The sequence below is a fragment of the Anabrus simplex genome, chromosome 1 (assembly GCF_040414725.1).
Source record: "Anabrus simplex isolate iqAnaSimp1 chromosome 1, ASM4041472v1, whole genome shotgun sequence".
Classification (NCBI taxonomy): Eukaryota; Metazoa; Arthropoda; class Insecta; order Orthoptera; family Tettigoniidae; genus Anabrus; species Anabrus simplex.
Window position 1 is genome coordinate 1,398,665,925 of NC_090265.1, and position 18,834 is coordinate 1,398,684,758.

The window sequence follows — 18,834 nt, forward strand, 5'->3', positions numbered from 1 at the left end:
GCCTTACAACTGCTGCATTCGGCTAGAAATAGCCACACGAAATTATTATTACCGCTCGACTACGTGAACACTCCTTGTGATTCCCCTGGTCCGGCACGTCCTGTAAAAAGACCTTGAACGAGCTTGCTCACCTCCAGTGCGTTGCCTCAGGCTGGCTGACAATTCCCCATTCTCACACCGTCGATCAGTCCTTGCTTACAGCTCACTCCAAGAGGAATGGTATTGTCATTCACTAGCAGCTTCACAGTGTTCAGTGAAAGGTAGGACGAGGTGGCAGAAGTCTTCAGGTTCAAGGGCAGTCCAAGGTGAGTCTAAATGGAATATATTTTTACGTATGCAGTAGTACACTTTCCGGAGGAACTGCCAAGTCGAAAGCGACACTCGCACATTATCAACAGCCGTATAGGGCATTCATGCGCTCTGCCGTGGTCATAGTGTTCACAGATAACGTTAGGTATAACTTAAGTGAGTGAAGGTAAGCCTATTTATACATCGTTCATGTGTGTGTGTGCATATCAAACACGATTAGGGCAAATAATGATTTTCAGTAATAATAAAAGAATCATAAATGCAATAATACTGTATCTGCCTTGGAAGATCAGTGATAGAGTGTCAGACTCATGATCACAAGTTCGTGGGTTCGATCACGACTAGGTAGTCGGCTATTGGAAGACAGTCAAAAATCTTGGCACTCTTTGCCATTGTTGTTGGCATATTAAAGATTTCTGGTAGCGCACTGAGTGTCATCCTGCAAAATTAAATTAACTCAACCATAGTACCCTTTCCAGTAGAATTCTACTTTACGGTAAATACTAGATAGCAACACGATCGGAATTTCAAAATTGGCAGATAGGACGCATGGATGTAACCGCAACAGAAGACCTTTTACAACAGTAGCTGATACTACGTTATTATTATTATTATTATTATTATTATTATTATTATTATTATTATTATTATTATTATTATTATTATTATTATTATTATTATTATTATTATTATTATTATTATTATTATTATTATTATTATTATTATTATTATTATAAGAATATGCCTTTGCTGGCAGGACCTAGTGTTTACAGTGCACTATGTCTTCTGGTATGGGCTAGAGCAATTTGGTTACTTTCATCAATCTGTCTCTGTCTTTTCCTTGGCTTTGACTATATGAAAGTGACTGAGGTATGAGCGATGCTAGTAATGCCATTCCTTGTGCAGCCAGTCCCTGTTATGATTGGTGTGAAAACATTGCTCATAGGGTCGGTTGGTGCATGCATTTCAGTGGGCTTGGCAGACTGATATGTAATAGCAACGTCTGGCTCGGTGAGGAAAGCAACGGGACACTACCTCACTCCTCATTTCCCTAGTACGTCTCTTCAGTGATGCCTAGGCCATCTATGACAGCTAATGGCAGAGCTGTTGAGGATCCAACCAGCCGTAGGGCTGAAGACTGAACATACATACGTACATTATAAGAATAAACAACTTTGAATATGTAGTTATGTAATGTTAATATAACAATCACATACAAGCTTAATCCCCTAGCCAACCGTGCTCGATAGACGCAGTCGCTTACGTGCGGCCAGTATCCAGTATTCGGGAGATAGTGGGTTCGAGCTCCACTGTAAGCAGCCCTGAAGATGGTTTTCCGTGGTTTCCTATTTTATTGCTAATGGCTTTACGTCGCACCGACACAGATAGGTCTTATGGTGACGAGTTTCCTATTTTCACACCAGTAAAATTCAGGGGCTGCTCCTTAATTAAGGCCGCGGCCACTTCCAATCAATCAATCAATCAATCAATCAATCAATCAATCAATCAATCAATCAATCAATCAATCAATCAATCAATCAATACTGATCTGGATTTAGGACAGTCGCCCAGGTGGCAGATTCCCTATCCATTGTTTTCCTAGCCTGTTCATAAAAGATTGCAAAGATATTTGAAATTTATTGAACATCTCCTTTGGTAAGTTATTCCAATCCCGATCTCCCCTTGCTATAAACAAATATTTGCCCCAATGTGCCCTTTTGAATTCCAGCTCTATCTTCATATTGTGATCTTTCCTACTTTTCAAGACGCCCTTTCCTGTCCAATCCTCGCCGTAAGACCTATCTGTCGGTTGCGACGCAATCACGCAGTTAAATGAGATAGAATGGTTAGTAGAGTTGCCCCCAGGAATACACCTGTTACTCATTTCTGATGTAAGATGTAGGCCTACTAACAAAAGTATAACATACCTCCTCACAAGTAGAAAATTTGTTTCTAAAATTCTCCGTCCTTGTTTGTGAACTGTCATGTGATAAGACAGACTTGATAAATGGTAATACGAGTTATATGCTTTTACAATTCATTTCTGTACTCTATATTTAATTATTATTTTTTTTGCTATGGGCTTTACGTCGCACCGACACAGATAGGTCTTATGGCGACGATGGGATAGGAAAGGCCTAGGAGTTGGAAGGAAGCGGCCATGGCCTTAATTAAGGTACAGCCCCAGCATTTGCCTGGTGTGAAAATGGGAAACCACGAAAAAGCATTTTCAGGGGTGCCGATAGTGGGATTCGAACCTACTATCTCCCGGATGCAAGCTCACAGCCGCGCGCCTCTACGCGCACGGCCAACTCGCCCGGTTTCTATATTTAAAGACAATCACAAGCTGCGGTCGTCGACATTTCAGTCATACTTATTTTGTACTAGCGAATGTACCCGTGCTTCGCTACGGTATTCTACATTGTATTCGAATATCGAAGTAAATAGTGTACATGCAGTAAAAAGGATTGTTTTAAAATTGCATGTCTCTTAGCGTTAACCGAGAAAGGGCATGGGGAGGTCCCCGTACGTTGTTTCCAATGTAAAGTGTTTGTTATGGATTTGTGATGTAACGGCAGGCTCACTTGCCTACTGCCATACACAATCGAGTTGGGAAGTTTACATTATAATTGCAGGCCCCATTGCCTACTACGCGGACAGAATCGATTTGGGGATTTTTCGTTAAAATGGCAGCCTCCCTTTCCTACTTCCAGACAGATTACAGTTGAGGAGTTTTTATTGTAGTGGCAAGCAATTACCCTACTATCACTCGAAATTGAGTTAAGAAGTTATCATTATAATGCCAGGCCCATTTTCCTACTTCCAGCCAGCTTACTGCCAGTCACACCAAGTTGGTGAGTTTCCATCAAAATAGCAGACCACTATGCCTAATGCCAGTCACATTTTAGATGAGGACATTTCTTTATAATGGCGGGCACCCTTGCCTACTGCCAAACACAATCGGGTAGGGGAGTTTTAAACAAAACGGCATGCTCACTTGCCTTCTGCAAGTCAAATCGAGAAGTGAACTATTTATTACAATTGTAGGCCTTCCTTACTAACGACAGTTACACAGGAGTTGGAGAAGGTACCCTTTCATACTGCCAGTCAAAGTCGGTGTAGCGAGTAATGATTACAATAGCAGACCCACCCTCTCTCAATCGCTACAAATCGACATAAGTGAATATATATATAGATCAACATACGAAAGTATATGCGTGCTTACAATATTGAAGACCTTCATTTATAGATTAACTGCTACTAAACGTACGTCATATCGACAAAGGATTATACCATAAGACACGCCGGATTTAGTGGCCTAAATGGCTGGTCCTATGATATGTCATCTATTCCAGGGTCAGACTGAGTTAGAAACATGGAACAGAGTAACGTTTTTGTAAGATTATCTCACATTGCATTACTTTACGGATAATTATGTGACAGCAACATACATAGCGTTTGGCTCAAATATGGCTACTGGGTGGGCCAATTTTCGTGAAGAGTTTGATGATTCTGTATTTCATATAAGTAAACTAAAGTATGAATTATGCATGTGAAAATTCCAAATTGACTTAACATCGATTAATAGAGAAAAATCAAACGTAAAAGGGATACAGATACGGCAAAAAGTCATAAGACCAAGGTTGTAGATCATTCCAAATTGAACGGAGATTGTGCAATCTGTTATGTGATAGGAATTTCCGAAGGTCTGCAACATCATTAATATTGCCTGCTTATTTCGAAATTCTTCGGGGATAAAAAGTGAAAAATTTAATGATCTTGGATGTTTTCCGTTCGTTACAGGCTAAAACGTATAATTTTGTCAAATTTCAATTATCTTCTTTTTTTCTGGCAGATTATGCCGCAATCTGGATTTTGGGCGAGGCGGGTAAAAATTAGGACTTTCAGGAAACTAAACCAAAAATTACGGAGATGGTCATTACTACCCCTTAAACGGAAAGCTGTACGAAAATTTCGCCAAAATAGTCAGTGTAGAGGCACACAGTTGTTACGATTTGATTTATATAGATAAGGAATCTGCTCCATGTAAAACACCTTTTGGGCTATGTCCGCTGGACTTAACCTGCAAAAGTGACCATTCATGATATCTCCCTTATTAATCCTCCTGACGAAAAAATGCACATGAAAAAAAAACATTTAAGGTGGAATTCCATCACGTTTGGTCGATTTCCAGTCAGGTTGGTCTTGTTCTGTATATATTGTGGAAGAGTAAAATCACCATTTCGGTTCCCTATAAACCTCAAGTCCACTCCGGAACATGAAATGTTATTTACGTTTAAAACCTACCTTTGGACAGGTGGATGCTGAATAAAAATTTTGGTTCGAATGTCTTCAGTAGTATTCAAGTTGTAAGGAATACGCTTTACACGCACCCGCTCGTGAGTGAAGTCCGATGGTACTTGTACAGAAAAACGGTCCGTTAATGACATCTCCCTTACTAATCCTCGTATCGAAATGATGCACATGAGAAAAAAGGTTTAGAAAGTAATTTCTACCAAGGCAGGTAGATTTAAATTAACGTTGGTTGTGTATATTTTGTGGAAGTGCAAAATCACTGTTTCGGTTTAGTATAAACCCCCTAGTCAGTTCAGGGATTTAGAAACAATATTCGCCCTAAAACCTATCAAACACAGGTGTATTCTAAATATGAGTCTTGTTGGAAATACGTCCAGTAATTTGTAGCACTCGCGTACATACGGCGTAATTAAGGAAGAAAATAATACAGTTTGAAAGTTGAAAGTAATAGAAAATGGATTATAACAGAGGACAGCCGGATAACGACAAATATGTAAATGCCAAGTGAATGTATTGGAAAATCAAATGCCCCTCAATAAATTATGCTAGTGTGAGTTATGGATATAATAAAGCGGTAACAGAGGAGAAATTTAGGTCCAGTGATTCCTAGGTAAACAAATAATAAGAAGATGACTAATGGTGTTATTACTTAATCTATTCGAGGGCGGTTATCACATCCAACGATATTCCGCTGATATCCCGCAGATAGGCCAATTGACGCCTCTCTTGCCTTCTACCCAAGGAACAACCACGAATTTAAAAGCATGATGAGGAAAATGGCAATACGTTACTTCCCTGCTGGCATGCAGTCAGAGACGTTGCCATGGTAACCTATAGCTTCGTTGTGGGTCTGTCGGTCACTAAATTCAGAGCATGATACCAGCGGAAAACTGTAAATTTCTCCGTCATGTGAAGAGTAAGGTAAATTATGAACATAACGGAAGTTGTTTATAATGAAGAGACGTTTCGCGTACGGTAAACGAAGTTTACAGAAAATCAATAGTATAAGAGAAAATGGAGGAAAACCATTCTGGTTTTCCTATAAACCCCCCGTCTATTCAAAGATTTTAAAATGATATGCATTTAGAAACCTTCCCCGGGATGAGTATACTCTAAATATGAAGTTTGGTTGAGATCTATCCAGCCGTTTCGACGTGATGGTGGAAAAAACCATTCTGGTTTTCCTATAAACACCCCGTGTATTCGAAGATTTTAAAACGATATGCATTTAGAAACCTTCCCCGGGATGAGTATACTCTAAATATGAAGTTTGGTTGAGATCTATCCAGCCGTTTCGACGTGATGGTGGAACAGACAAACAGACAGACAAACAGACAGACAAACAGACAAACAAACAGACACGAAACGTAAAAACCACCGATTCGGTCTTGAGTTGACCTAAAACGGATAAATATCTGAAAAATTGGCAAAAAAAGAAGAAAATAGAGACAGCGGACTCCCTACAATTTTATTTATATAGATTTTTGTTAGGGCTTGAGGGCGGAAGCCACTCCTGACGCCATATACTTTTTTTATTACATACAATTTCGCCATAGGATACACTGATATGCCAATACCGCAATGTCGCATGGTGGAAAACAGTAGTGAACCATGCTACAGTATAATCACGAGCACAAAAGCAAACGCTCTTGCGTTAAATCCCTCATGGGCATTGTACCAAGCTGCCACTGTTGCTCAACCTTAAAGCCTGCTGATTGTGGGATGACTCGTGATCAGCACGACGAATCCTCCCGATAGTTTTCTAAACCGGTACCACTATCTCACCGTCAGAAAGCTACTTACATATTCGTACGAAGACAAAGTGGACTTCAAACCAGCCCTCAGAACAGTCAAAAATCCCTTACGTAGCCGGGAATCGAACCTGGAGCCTCTGGATAATAGAAAGACTCGCTACCCATGTACCGCCCGGCTGAGAACCATACTAATCACGGCCATCTTGCTAAATCTATGTATCAGACTTAATTTGTACCGAGCTCGATAGCTGCAGTCGCTTAAGTGCGGCTAGTATCAAGTATTCGGGAGATAGTGGGTTCAAACCCTCACTGTCGGCAGCCCTGAAGATGGTTTTCCGTGGTTTCCAATTTTCACACCAGGGAAATGCTGGGGCTGTACCTTAATTAAGGCCACGGCCGCTTCCTTCCCACTCCTAGCCCTTCCCTCTCCCATCGCCGCCATAAGACCTATCTGTGTCGGTGCGACGTAAAGCAACTTGCAAAAAGACTTAATTTGTTTCTTAAAACCAAACCCCGTGGTACAACAGCCCCGTGGGGCATAGCCACCAAGCGTCGCTGCTCAGCCCGAAGGTCTGCAGATTACAAGGTGACGTGTAGTCGGCACGATGATCTTTCGGCCATTATTCTTGACTTTCTAGACTGGGGCTGCTATCTCACTGTCGGATAGCTCCTTAATTGTAATCACGTAGGCTGAATGGACCTCGAATAAGTCCTCAGATCTAGATATAAATCTCTGGCCTTACCGGGAATCGAACCCAGGTCCTCCAGGTAAGAGGCAGGCACGCTACCCCTACGCAACGGGACCGGCACCTTTCTTAAAAATCAATGGTAATTCATTCATTAAAAAGCACAGTTTCTGAGTTTGGTTAGCCACGTTTATTTCCTCTTAAAACAATCATCACCACTACTATGCCATTTAATTCTAATATGTTGTTGTGAAAGTGACGATCTATGAATATACGTTATGAATAAATGGCAGGTATTTCTCAGGTCTATACTATAGTTATTTCGTTGCTTGTTTTCAGTTGAACATTTCTGGTCCACATTACTATATTCCTCAATTTACCTGGCGCTCTATACGAAGAGTAAGCAAACTTGTAGTTGTAGATAGTTGTTGATATTTTGATCATTGCCGCAGGACCTCCAGATTTATGTGGAATCCGAACCACACGGACGTGATTTATAAATTCGAAAATCCCATGTGCTTTGGCCGAGATTCAAACCTCGACACCCTTGGTGAAAAATCAGTGACTATACCACTGGGTCCTCATGCCATCTAAACTGTAGCCATGTTTGAAAATAGTTTTTACGGCAATAAAATAATAATAATAATAATAATAATAATAATAATAATAATAAGAGAAACAAGAAGATTTACCTCTGCTACTCTGAGAGGGCAGTTTAAAATTACACCATTTAGGCTATCTGTGAGTCAATTCCGATGTGCTATTTTAATCTAGCAGATGGCGGAGAATGCTGAACTCTGTACTGTAGAGGGCGGAACCATTCTTCTTCGTGGCCTGCGTGTATTAAAACGAATGCCCCTGAGCTACAGGAACTAACCAGACGGGTTTAACATCCTCGGCTTGGCCGGGAATCAAACCTACGGTCTTCTGATCCGAAGGTCAGTACGCAGATCATTGAACTAAAGTGCTGGACAGAAGTTGGTGCGACACCTGTTATTAACATTGAACTAATTTTCCTGCAATGAACACGGAATGTATCACCAAACAACGTTGACACGCCAATATCGTACAACATGGAAGTGAACTTGGAGAATGGAATTTTATCCGCCTTTCAAAATATGTTTACGTTTTCCGTATTTGAATCCGAAATATTATGACTAGAGCCCGGAAGTTAGGCATTTATTTTTGGTTAAAATAGGCAGGCATAAGGAACTTGATATAGGTAGTGAAAATAGGCAGTACCGTAATTAAAATAGGCATTTATTAGGAGTGAAGGCAAAGAGGAAAATCACTCATTATTAATGAAAATATGTATTTTAAATACTCATTCATTTCTTTATTATCAATTTATCACATAATTACCATACTTACTTTCCTTGGTTACATGCAACAACGTGCATTTTCAAAGTATCAACTATCATATACAGACGCTTGTCAGAAACAATGTTTTTCGTCATGGAAAAGGAACGTTCTACTTCCACTGAAGTGATAGGCGCAAATTTGAAACAAGCTATTTCGGAAGGACACATGCCAGTTAGAACAGAATTTTTACCATTCAGAACATCACGAATGTTCTTCATTTTTTTCAATGACCACATTCGCACTCAGAACACGTTTACACTTTTCACTAACACTGCTTCCCTTTTCTCCTGGTGCTTGCAGCAGTTGATTTACTGCATCTTCGAAGATCACCATAGATGATACCAGCGAATCATTTTGTCCAACTTCAAGATTGCTTCCGGTATCACACTATAATGTGCTGTTATCAATGCCTGATCATTGCTGAGTTCTTCATGGTCCAACAACTTTTTTACCTCGCGAACTGAAGCAACTTCGTCTACTGATACGACATGAAGTACCTCACGTATCTTGTCCAAATTGTTGCTGTAATATATGACTGCTGAGATCCAGGTTCCCCATCTCGTGAGAACTGGCTGTGGAGGTGAAGAGAGCTCTAGTGCCACGTCCTTGAAAACCCGGATTCGGGAGGGTGATTTTAGGAAGATTTTCTTGGTATGCAAAACTAACTTATCCACGTGAGGATACAAACTTCTTATCTCTTCAGCAATTCTGTGCAGGCCATGGGCTAGACATGTGAGGTGGAGCATTTTAGGAAAGAGAGCTTTCAAGGCCGTAGCTGCTTTTTTCATGTACAGTGCTGCATCTGTGACAAAAAGTAGGACATCATCATGCCGTATTCCATCCAGTCAGAGTAACATTAATGAATTTCTGAACAACTGTGCCACTGTGGAACCATTTGCTCTCTCCATCTCTTTTGTCGTCAAAAGAAATACTGATGATAGGTCAGTTTGCTTTGCTTCCATAGTTCCAATGATGACATTGGTCTTGTAACGTCCCATTGCATCCGCAGTTTCATAAATGAAGATCCAGATCTTCTTTTCTGCAACTCTGCTTCGAATCCTCTGCAGGGTCTCTTCAAAGGAGATATTCAAATACGTTTTTCTTGATGTGGATTCTGATGGAACTTCTTCTTTAGTGTCTTTCTGCAGAAAGTTCCTGAGGGATTGATTTTCCAGTTTCCAGAACGGAATTCCGGAGACCAAGAAAGCTTTACATAGATCCAGGGAAAACTGTGATTGCCTGCTGGATGTTGTAACTGCTGTTGATATTAAATTGATCTTAGGGCCAACAATATTAAACTTATGTTTCGTGGTTGCTAAATGTTGAGTAATAAAGTACTTCTTTTCGTGATTAATAGATTTTCACAGATATTGCAAAAGAGTATAGCTCCATCAGTAGAAAGTGTATCCGAACCGAATTCGCGAACATAGCCATGTAATTTAGCACGCAACGATGAAAATTTCGGCATGATAAATAAATCAGAGCGAACATCCTAGTTGTCTTTAACAAGTTCAACAATGGACTAACAGCTTCTTTTATGTTTGACCTGTTTGATAGGAGTGATTTCTGCCCTTCCTCTGCATTATCTTATCATTTCGAAATCGGGAATACCAGGTAATTACGCATTGTCACAGCAAAAGGGGTGTGAGGAAGGAGAAGAGACGTACTGTTGGGAGATCAGAAGAATGCACAAGCCCGGTGAGGCACGGGGTGAAGGAGTTTTCACCAGCAGAGCCAGTGACGTAGTGGTTACCATAGCAACTTCGCTACTATCCAGATGACTTTATATTATCTTCTACTGGTAGCTAGTACTTCGCTCATCCTCCTCTCTCTCTTTCCTAGTATTCATTATGCTTGTGCATTCCTTTCACTAATGAAGGTTTACAGAGGTTAAATAAATGGGTTGAGAAAATAAGCCTTTGAATGCCTGATAAGAAATAAGCGATTTACAGGGAACAATAATCTAAATAGATATTTGTGACGGCAATATGTAATTTAATTTGTGCAACCTTTTTTGTCTTCGATGTACGGTAATTCATTATGTGCTTTTTAAAATGTGTAAATCGCAGAAAAAATTGCATAACGATTAAAAAAGGCAGAAAAGGCTCTAAATCTTAGAATAGGCAACGGAAGCCAAAATAGGCAAAAAAGGCAAATTAAAAATTGTCTCTACACTTCCTAAATGCACGAAAACATATTTGTCTCTATCTGATTCTTCAATATATCCATCCAGATAAAAACAGGCATTTTGCCTAACTTCCGGGCTCTAATTGTGACATATAGCACAGATCTACACAGAAATACTAACCAGGCCCGTGGTGTGGAGGTTCATAGACTGCGTCTTATTCAGAGACCTCCGGTTTGATTTTCTGCTCGTCCCAGTATTATTTCATTTCTGAGTTTAGGGCCGAAACATTATCTTCATCAGAGGAACTTTAAATTAAGGCCATGCCACATTAAAATTGTATCACGTTCGGATGATGCATTGAGGCTTGTCCATGGAATGCTAAAAATCACGTTCTTTATTCGTTCTGATAGCATCAGCTGAAGAAATGCACAATGTAAAGATGTATACCATTGTTAAACGTAAAAAGCATGGAGCTATAATATGGTGAAATTATGTTTGAGATTGGTGCACCCATTCATCTTTTATAGAAGTTTAAATTCGAGAATCCATACTTTTGAATCCGATAAACAGTATGCGTTCACTTCATTTCAGTTTTGTTTAGGTTAAGAATTATTGTAAGGAGTAATCGGAGGTGTGACTTTTTGAAGTGGCAGGCATATATGCATTCTTTGGGTTACAGTAGGTAAGGTAGGCGTACTTTTGAATGAATATGTTGAGTCTGTTTTCTAGATAGATACTTCGTAGCTCCAATCATTGTATCAGCATTTCATTAACGAAAACCTTTTCGTTGTTTTTGTAGTTTTGTTTCTTCTTCTTCTTCTTCCTTTTGATCTTGTTCTTCTTCTTCGTATTGTGAGTGTGCAAGGCTTAGTTATGTTGAAAGGAATGGTGATATTGGTTGGTGATATACTGGAGTTTGATAATTTTGCATAAGAATTGTTATTGAAAACTGAAGCTGTTGCATTAACAGCTGCGAAAATTCCTCCTGTCATTATTGTGTTACCTATGGCTAAGTGTCCTGTCTTCAATAAATCCGAGATAGAGCTTGATATTGATCATTTTCCCTCACATACCGGGCCGGTTGGTCGTGCGTTTAGGAGCGCGCAGCTTGCATCCGAGATATGGTGGGTTCGAGCCCATTGTCGGTAGCCGTGAAGATGGTTTTCCGTGATTTCCCATTTTCACACCAGGTAAATGCTGGGACTCTACCTCAGTTAAGACCACGACTGCTTCGTTCCCACTCCTAAGCCTTTCCTATCCCATCGTCATCATAAGACCTATCTGTGTTGATGTGACGTAAAATAAATTGTAGAAAGAAAAAAATCTCTCAAAACTTACAGTGCAAATAGGTGCATAGGAAACAAGCTTGCAATTGTACGCGACTATCAAATCGTGATCATAACCACGAGACCTCTAGTTCTACGTGGAATCCGAACCAAAAGGACATGAGTTTTCATTTCAAATATCTCACATGCATTTGCCGGCATTCGAACCGCAGTCACCTTGATGAACAGCAGACTGCATAGACGTGCATAGACAGACCTGCGGTGTTAGTGTAGTGTTAACAACACCTTCTTCTTCTACCGCTTTTTCCACACCTGTTGGGTCGTGGGTGTGAACTGTGGCGCACATGGGGATTTGCCCTGTTTTACGGCTGGATGCCTTTCCTGACGCCAACACTATATGAAGGCATGTAATCACAATTGTGTGTTTCTGAGGTGGTTGATAGTGTGGTATGTTGTCTGAATATGAAGAGGAAAGTGCTGGAAAAAAGACACGAACACCCAGTCCCTGGGTTAGAAGAATTAAACAGACGCGATTAAAATCCCCAACCCGACCTGGAATCGAACCCGGGACCCTATGCGAGAAGGCCTCAACGCTGACCATTCAGCCAATGAGTCGGATGCAGTGCTAACAATATTCCAGTCCAATAACTACAAGGTATCTGGTTGGACAACATTTACCTTGGCAAGCATACGCGTGTTACTAATTCAGGGGTATACTAACAGCCACACAGGACTTTAGATAACCTGTTACCTACATGTCTTCCATATCTACATTTACCAGGTTATTTTTCATCGATCTAGTCCTTGTTATGTGTCTTCACAGTAGCCTGGCCCTAACGAGGAAACACTGCGGCAAATCGGTTCCCAGAATAACTAAAAGGAAATACCACGTTGCCTCGAGCTCACCCGCGAGCGGTGAGGTCTGTGCAGTAAAAGATGAATATATAATCTGTTGCGCTCAGGGAAGCGAAGAGGGGCCCTGTATAAAGAAAACCACCTGCGGAATATCGACTGAAAGTAACAAATCATACCTTTTTCAATTAATTTCTTCTTCTAATTTCGTCTTTGCCGTAATTCCTATGTCTGTATGGAGGTCGGCGTTTTCTTCTTATATCCTTTCGCTCCATGTCTTCTTATCCTGGACTTTCTCTGTAAACAATCCTTTCACTCTAAGAATATCAGGTATTTTGTCCTCTCTAATATACAATGGCCACCCGACTAAACTTTACGGTGCCGGGCTGAGTGGCTCAGACGGTTAAGGCGCTGGCCTTCTCATCCCAACTTGGCAGGTTCGATCCTGGCTCAGTCCGGTGGTATATGAAGGTGCTCAAATACGACAGCCCCGTGTCGGTAGATTTACTGGCACGTAAAAGACCTCCTGCTTGACTAAATTCCGGCACCTCGGCGTCTCCAAAGACCTTAAAAAGTAGTTAGTGGGACGTAAAGCAAATAACATTATTATTATTGTTATTATTAATATTATTATTATTATTATCATTATTATTATTATTATTAAACTTTACGGCAAACTCAAGCGAGGCACGCAGGGCGATTTGACGGGAAGGCAAGGCTCTATTCCCCACAAAGCGATGTGGACAGGACGGCTGCGATCGCCGCGACTTCTTGGGGTGAACTTTTTATCCTTTTTTCCCTTGTTATGTGCTTTATGCCGCACCGACACAGATAGGTCATATGGCGAAGATGGGACAGGAAAGGCCTAGGGAATCGGTAGGAAGCAGCCGTGGCCTTAATTAAGGTACAGCCCCAGCATTTGCCTGGTGTGAAAATGGGAAACCACGGAAAACCATATTCAGCGCTGTCGATAGTAGGGTTCGAACCCACTATCTCCCGGGTGTGAGCTAAAAGCTGCGCGCCCCTAAACGCTCGGCCAACTCGCCCGGTCTCTTTTATCTTCAGCTGTGTAATGGCGGTAAGGGACATGTCTTTGAAGATCTGGTCTCCGGCCGTGTATTTATAAAACACACCGTGATAAAGACGTGTAATCACATATTTCCTTACTTTATACAACAAACTTGGTCTAAATTATGTTCGGTAATAAAATGTTATAGTCCGCCTCTGTGGTGTAGTGGTTAGCATGATTAGCTGCCATCCCCCGAGACCCGGGTTCGATTCCCGGCTCTGCCACGAAATTTGAAAAGTGGTACGAGGGCCGGAACGGCGTCCACTCCGCCTCGGGAGGTCAAATGAGTAGAGGTGGGAAGTGGTTTTCCGTGGTTTCGCACTTCTTCTTCAAGCAAATGCCAAGATGGTACCTAACTTAAAGCCACGGCCGCTTCCTTCCCTCTTCATTGCCTATCCCTTCCAATCGTCCCATCCTCCTGCAAGGCCCCTGTTCAGCAGAGCAGGTGAGGCCGCCTGGGCGAGGTACTGTTCATTCTCCCCAGTTGTATCCCCCGAACCAATGTCTCACGCTCTAGGATACTGCCCTTGAGGCGGTAGAGGTGGGATCCCTCGCTGAGTTCGAGGAAAAAACCAACCCCGAAGGCTAACAGGTTAAGAAGAAGAAGAAGGAGAAGAAGAAAAAAATGTTATAAACATCATTTTCGGAAATATATTGTTTATATATTTTTAATTATTGCGTATATTTTGTGTGAGGGGAGGATATTATGATGAATGAGATATAACTAATGTTACTTTCTTTTTATTAATATAGTATTTAAGAACATTAATTGAAATCGGCATATTGTACAGAAAAACCTCGATATGGGCTGCATGTACAGTATATTTAATGAGATTCATCGAAATAAGAACATTGTGCAGAAACACGTCCATGTAAGCTAGATGTACAGTAGTTAAATATACAATTCATTGAAATAAATGAGAAAATAAATAAACAGCGTGTGGCCTCCGGAGAGGCCTGGTGTAGCTCTTTCGATTCAACGTCTGATAGGTGACTTGCGCGTCTGTAAGAATGGAGCCCTACCTATCATGAATACTAATGCTCAAGACGGCACACACACCCTTACCCCGTACCATCGGAAATAACCATTGAAGGTTAAAATCCCCAACCCGACCGGGAATCGAATCCGGGACCCCTTGGACCGAAGGCCGGGACGATAACCATTTAACCATGAGGCAGGGCATTCACTGAAATCAGTACACTGCACAGAAACACGTCAATTTGAACTAGATGTACAGTGATTAATAACATTAATTGAAATAATTACACGGTGCAGGAAAATACCCGCTGTGGGTAGGGGCGGTCGAATTACACCCGCGGTATCTTCTGCTTGTCATAAGAGGCCACTGAAGGGGGCAGCAGCGGCTCTCAACTTGAGAGCCAGGGTTGGGAACCATGGTTCCCACAGGCGTCACATCGAAAGACCTGCACCAGGCCTCTCCGGAGGTCACGCAATTTATTTATTTATTTATTTATTTATTTATTTATTTATTTATTTATTTATTTATTTATTTATTTATTTATTTCAGTGAATTGCATTTTTAAATACTGTGCATCTAGCTTACATGGATATGTTTCTGTACAGCGTTCTTATTTTAAAGAATGTCATTAAATACCGGTAATCTTACTGTACATGTAGCCTATATCGACGTTTTTCTGTACAGTATGTGGATTTCAATTAATGTTATTAAATACTCTTCTCCTTCTTCTTCTTCTTCTTCTTCTTCTACTAGTTCATCTGTTTACCCTCCAGGGTCGGCTTTTCCCTCGGACTCATAAGGGCAGTGTCCTGGAGTTTCAGACTCTGGGTCGGGGAATACAACTGGGGAGAATAACCAGTATCTCGCCAAGGCGACCTCACCTGCTATGCTGAGCAGGGGCCTTGTGGAGGGATGGGAAGATTGGAAGGGAGAAGCAAGGAAGTGGGAAGGAAGCGGTCGTGGCCGTAAGTTAGGTACCATCCCAGCATTTGCCTAGAGAAGAAGTAGGAAACCACGGAAAACCACTTCGAGGATGCCTGAGGTGGGAATCGAACCCAACTCTACTCAGTCGACCTCCCTAGGCTGAGTGGACCCCGTTCCAGCCCTCGTACCACTTATCAAATTTCGTGACGGAGCCGGGAATAGAACCCGGGCCTCCGCGGTGGCAACTAATCACGCTAACCACTACACCTCAGACGCGGACTATTAAATACTCTATAGGTAAAACGAAAGTATCATTAGTTATATCCCATTTATCCTAAACTTCTCCCCTCACACGAAATATGTGCACAATGAAAAAAGAATAAAAGCAATATATTTTTTTTAATATCATTAATTCCGAACACGATGTTTATTAAATTTATTACCGTACATAATTTAGACCAATTTTGTTATAGCCTATAACATAAGGAAATTTGTGATTGCATGTCTTCATCACGGTGAATTCTTAAAGTACACGGCTAGAAAGCAGCTGTCCAAAGACACGTCCCTTACCGCCATTGCACAACCGAAGATAAAAGATATCATTACACGTTGTCGCGGCGATCGCAGCCGTCCTGTCCACACCGCTTCGTGTATTCCCCCACTCACGGGACGAGCAAGGAGCTACCTGCCGGATGACAACAGTTGCTTGGTCCCATCCTCTTTCCTATACGGCTCGGTCGTTAGCAGAGCACTATAGATGAGTTAGTGAGAATCAGGATTTACTTCACGCGATCAGTAATTTGTTTATAAACTGCACAATGACAATGTTTCGGCAACGTTACGATTGGCAATGGCCTTAATTAGGGTACAGCCCCAGCGTTTGCCTGCTGCGAAAATGGCAAACCGCGAGAAACCACCTTCAAGGCTGTCGTCGGTGGGATTCGAACCCACTCTATCCCGAACGCAAGTTCACAGCTACAGGATCCTAACCGAACTTTCAACTCGCTCGGTAACATAACTTATACCGGAACAATCTGGGTCAACTGAGGCCCTGGAAGAGGAAATTAGGTTATTGATACTGCATCCGCCCTTACCGATTCAGTTTCCGGCGATACATCCACAGGGTCGTTAATTCGGTTATAAATCAAGTGGGCAAAATAAATATATAAAAATAACTTAGCGGCTTAAAGGGTACGAGAAAACGGGTGTCATATAACTAAAAACTAATGAGAACAATATTTAAAATTTTTAAATCAAAGGGAATTACTATACTCCTGATGATTGTGGAAACAGATGCAAAATAATCATATTGAATATACATGAATAATTACAAATTTCGCAGCTAACATGTTGAAGATTGTTTCAATTTATAATGAGGGCGAGGCTAAGTACACCCGTGATATCATATCTTTATCATGATCTCGCATATACGGAATAATAAACAAATAAAATCACTCAAACTCTCTCCATTAACACTGTGATATATTTACATAACTTACACACAAGTCTGAGTGAATCCTAACCTATATCTGACCTGTAAAAAAGAGTAGGCCTAAACCCATTTAAAATCACACCTACTAAACACACAGGATATATTAAGACGAAATGCTCTGGTTCGGAATCGAACCCAGCACAAACACATTCAACCACAGGGTTAAAACCTGCGTTGACAAATCAACATAAAATGCACTCACCACATTGAAACAAAACATAGTACAATAAATCCAAATGAGCACGGATCTCCACGGTATGAGGTTCAAATAAGTGATCACTGGACTCCTCAGATGAACACTGAAGACCTATCTATCATATTCAGTCAAAAATGGCTGTATTACACTAGCTACTTGAGCCTATCTCTGATTAAAGCATTTTAAAGGAAAGATAACCTTCTAAATAAATCACATAAACACATAAAATGTATGTCTCGGAAACGGGGCCAGAATATCTGTTTCGCCTCACAGATATACAGGGTTATTCACCTAACGTGTTACACGCAAATAACTTCTAAACCGTTAAAGATATCAGCATTCGGTTTACATATTCGTAAATGGTACGCAGGGTCTTGTAAAATAACGTGCTACTTAGTCTCATAGGGTGATTAACAACTGTGATATTGATACTAACTCCATATTTTTAAATAGAACGGCACCAATTTATACAGCTGATTTAAAAGTTCATCTGCGTACAAGTTCAAATATGTAAGTATATTCAAAATCGGACAATTACTTTTTGAGATATCAAATAAGAACAGCATGCGCAGTTTTGCTTGCCGCATCAGACGGCGTGAAGTCGGGCAAGGACATATTGAGGAGCAAGCTGCTCCCAGGCCTTGATTCCAGCCACAGAACGGATACCAGGCATGTAGTGTAAAACATAATGTGATGTACCGTAACATACCCTGGGTGTGCAATGTTATTGTATAACTGGCTAACACACAACGGGGAACGGAGATTAAAGTTGTATTGTTTTGTTTTGACATGTGATAGGCTGTGCTCATTATAGCGTTTTTTCTGACGGATGAGAACGGGAAGGATTTGGAAAGAAAGTCGGTCGTGGTCTGTCACAAAGTTACCTATCCGGTATTTGCCTGGTGTTGAACATGGGACACCATGATAATCAATGTCAGGTTGGGCGAGGCAGGACTCGAACCTACGCTCTCCCGAATGCACACTACTACAGTCGCGCTGGAGCTCTGCGGAGATTAATGCGTGTAAAATAAAACATCTATAATAGTGTTGCTGCCATCTCACTACGATCAGCTCTGAACGTTTGCATTCCTAGAAGGAGGACTTCCGGTGTTTTGTGTTATGTTTATTTCTCAAGTCATAGAGTAGTATGAACTGTACACTAAAACCAGTGACAATTATAGCTTTCGTTGTATTCCTTTCAAGGCAAAGTACTTATTTTATTCGTTTTAAACACATCAACCCTTTCTGTCCTGTCATGTGTTCGCCTGTCATACACACTTTGCAAACCCATCGCGTATGTACGAGGTGCTTACATGCCTGGTACCCATTCTGTGGCTGAACTCACTCCCAGGAAACTGCTTGCGCCTCAATATGTCCTTGCCCGACTTCACGCCGTCTGATGCGGCATGAAAAACAGCGCATGCTGTTCTTATTTATATCCCAAAAAGTAGTTGTCCGATTTTGAAAATACTCACATAT

General features: G+C 41.1%; 1 protein-coding gene across 2 annotated transcripts in view; it reads left to right on the forward strand.

Moving 5' to 3' along the window:
- The window catches only part of LOC136878962 (hemolymph lipopolysaccharide-binding protein), a 68,839-nt gene that overhangs the window by 11,872 nt on the left and 38,133 nt on the right, over nucleotides 1-18,834 (forward strand). Inside the window, exon 1 of one of the 2 annotated variants that reach the window (XM_067152611.2) lies at nucleotides 156-305. The exons of the other annotated variant lie outside the window; for it this stretch is intronic. The gene's annotated coding sequence lies outside the window, so the exon portion shown is untranslated. Of the gene's footprint in view, nucleotides 1-155; nucleotides 306-18,834 lie in introns of those variants that run through there. 2 annotated transcript variants of the gene reach the window in all.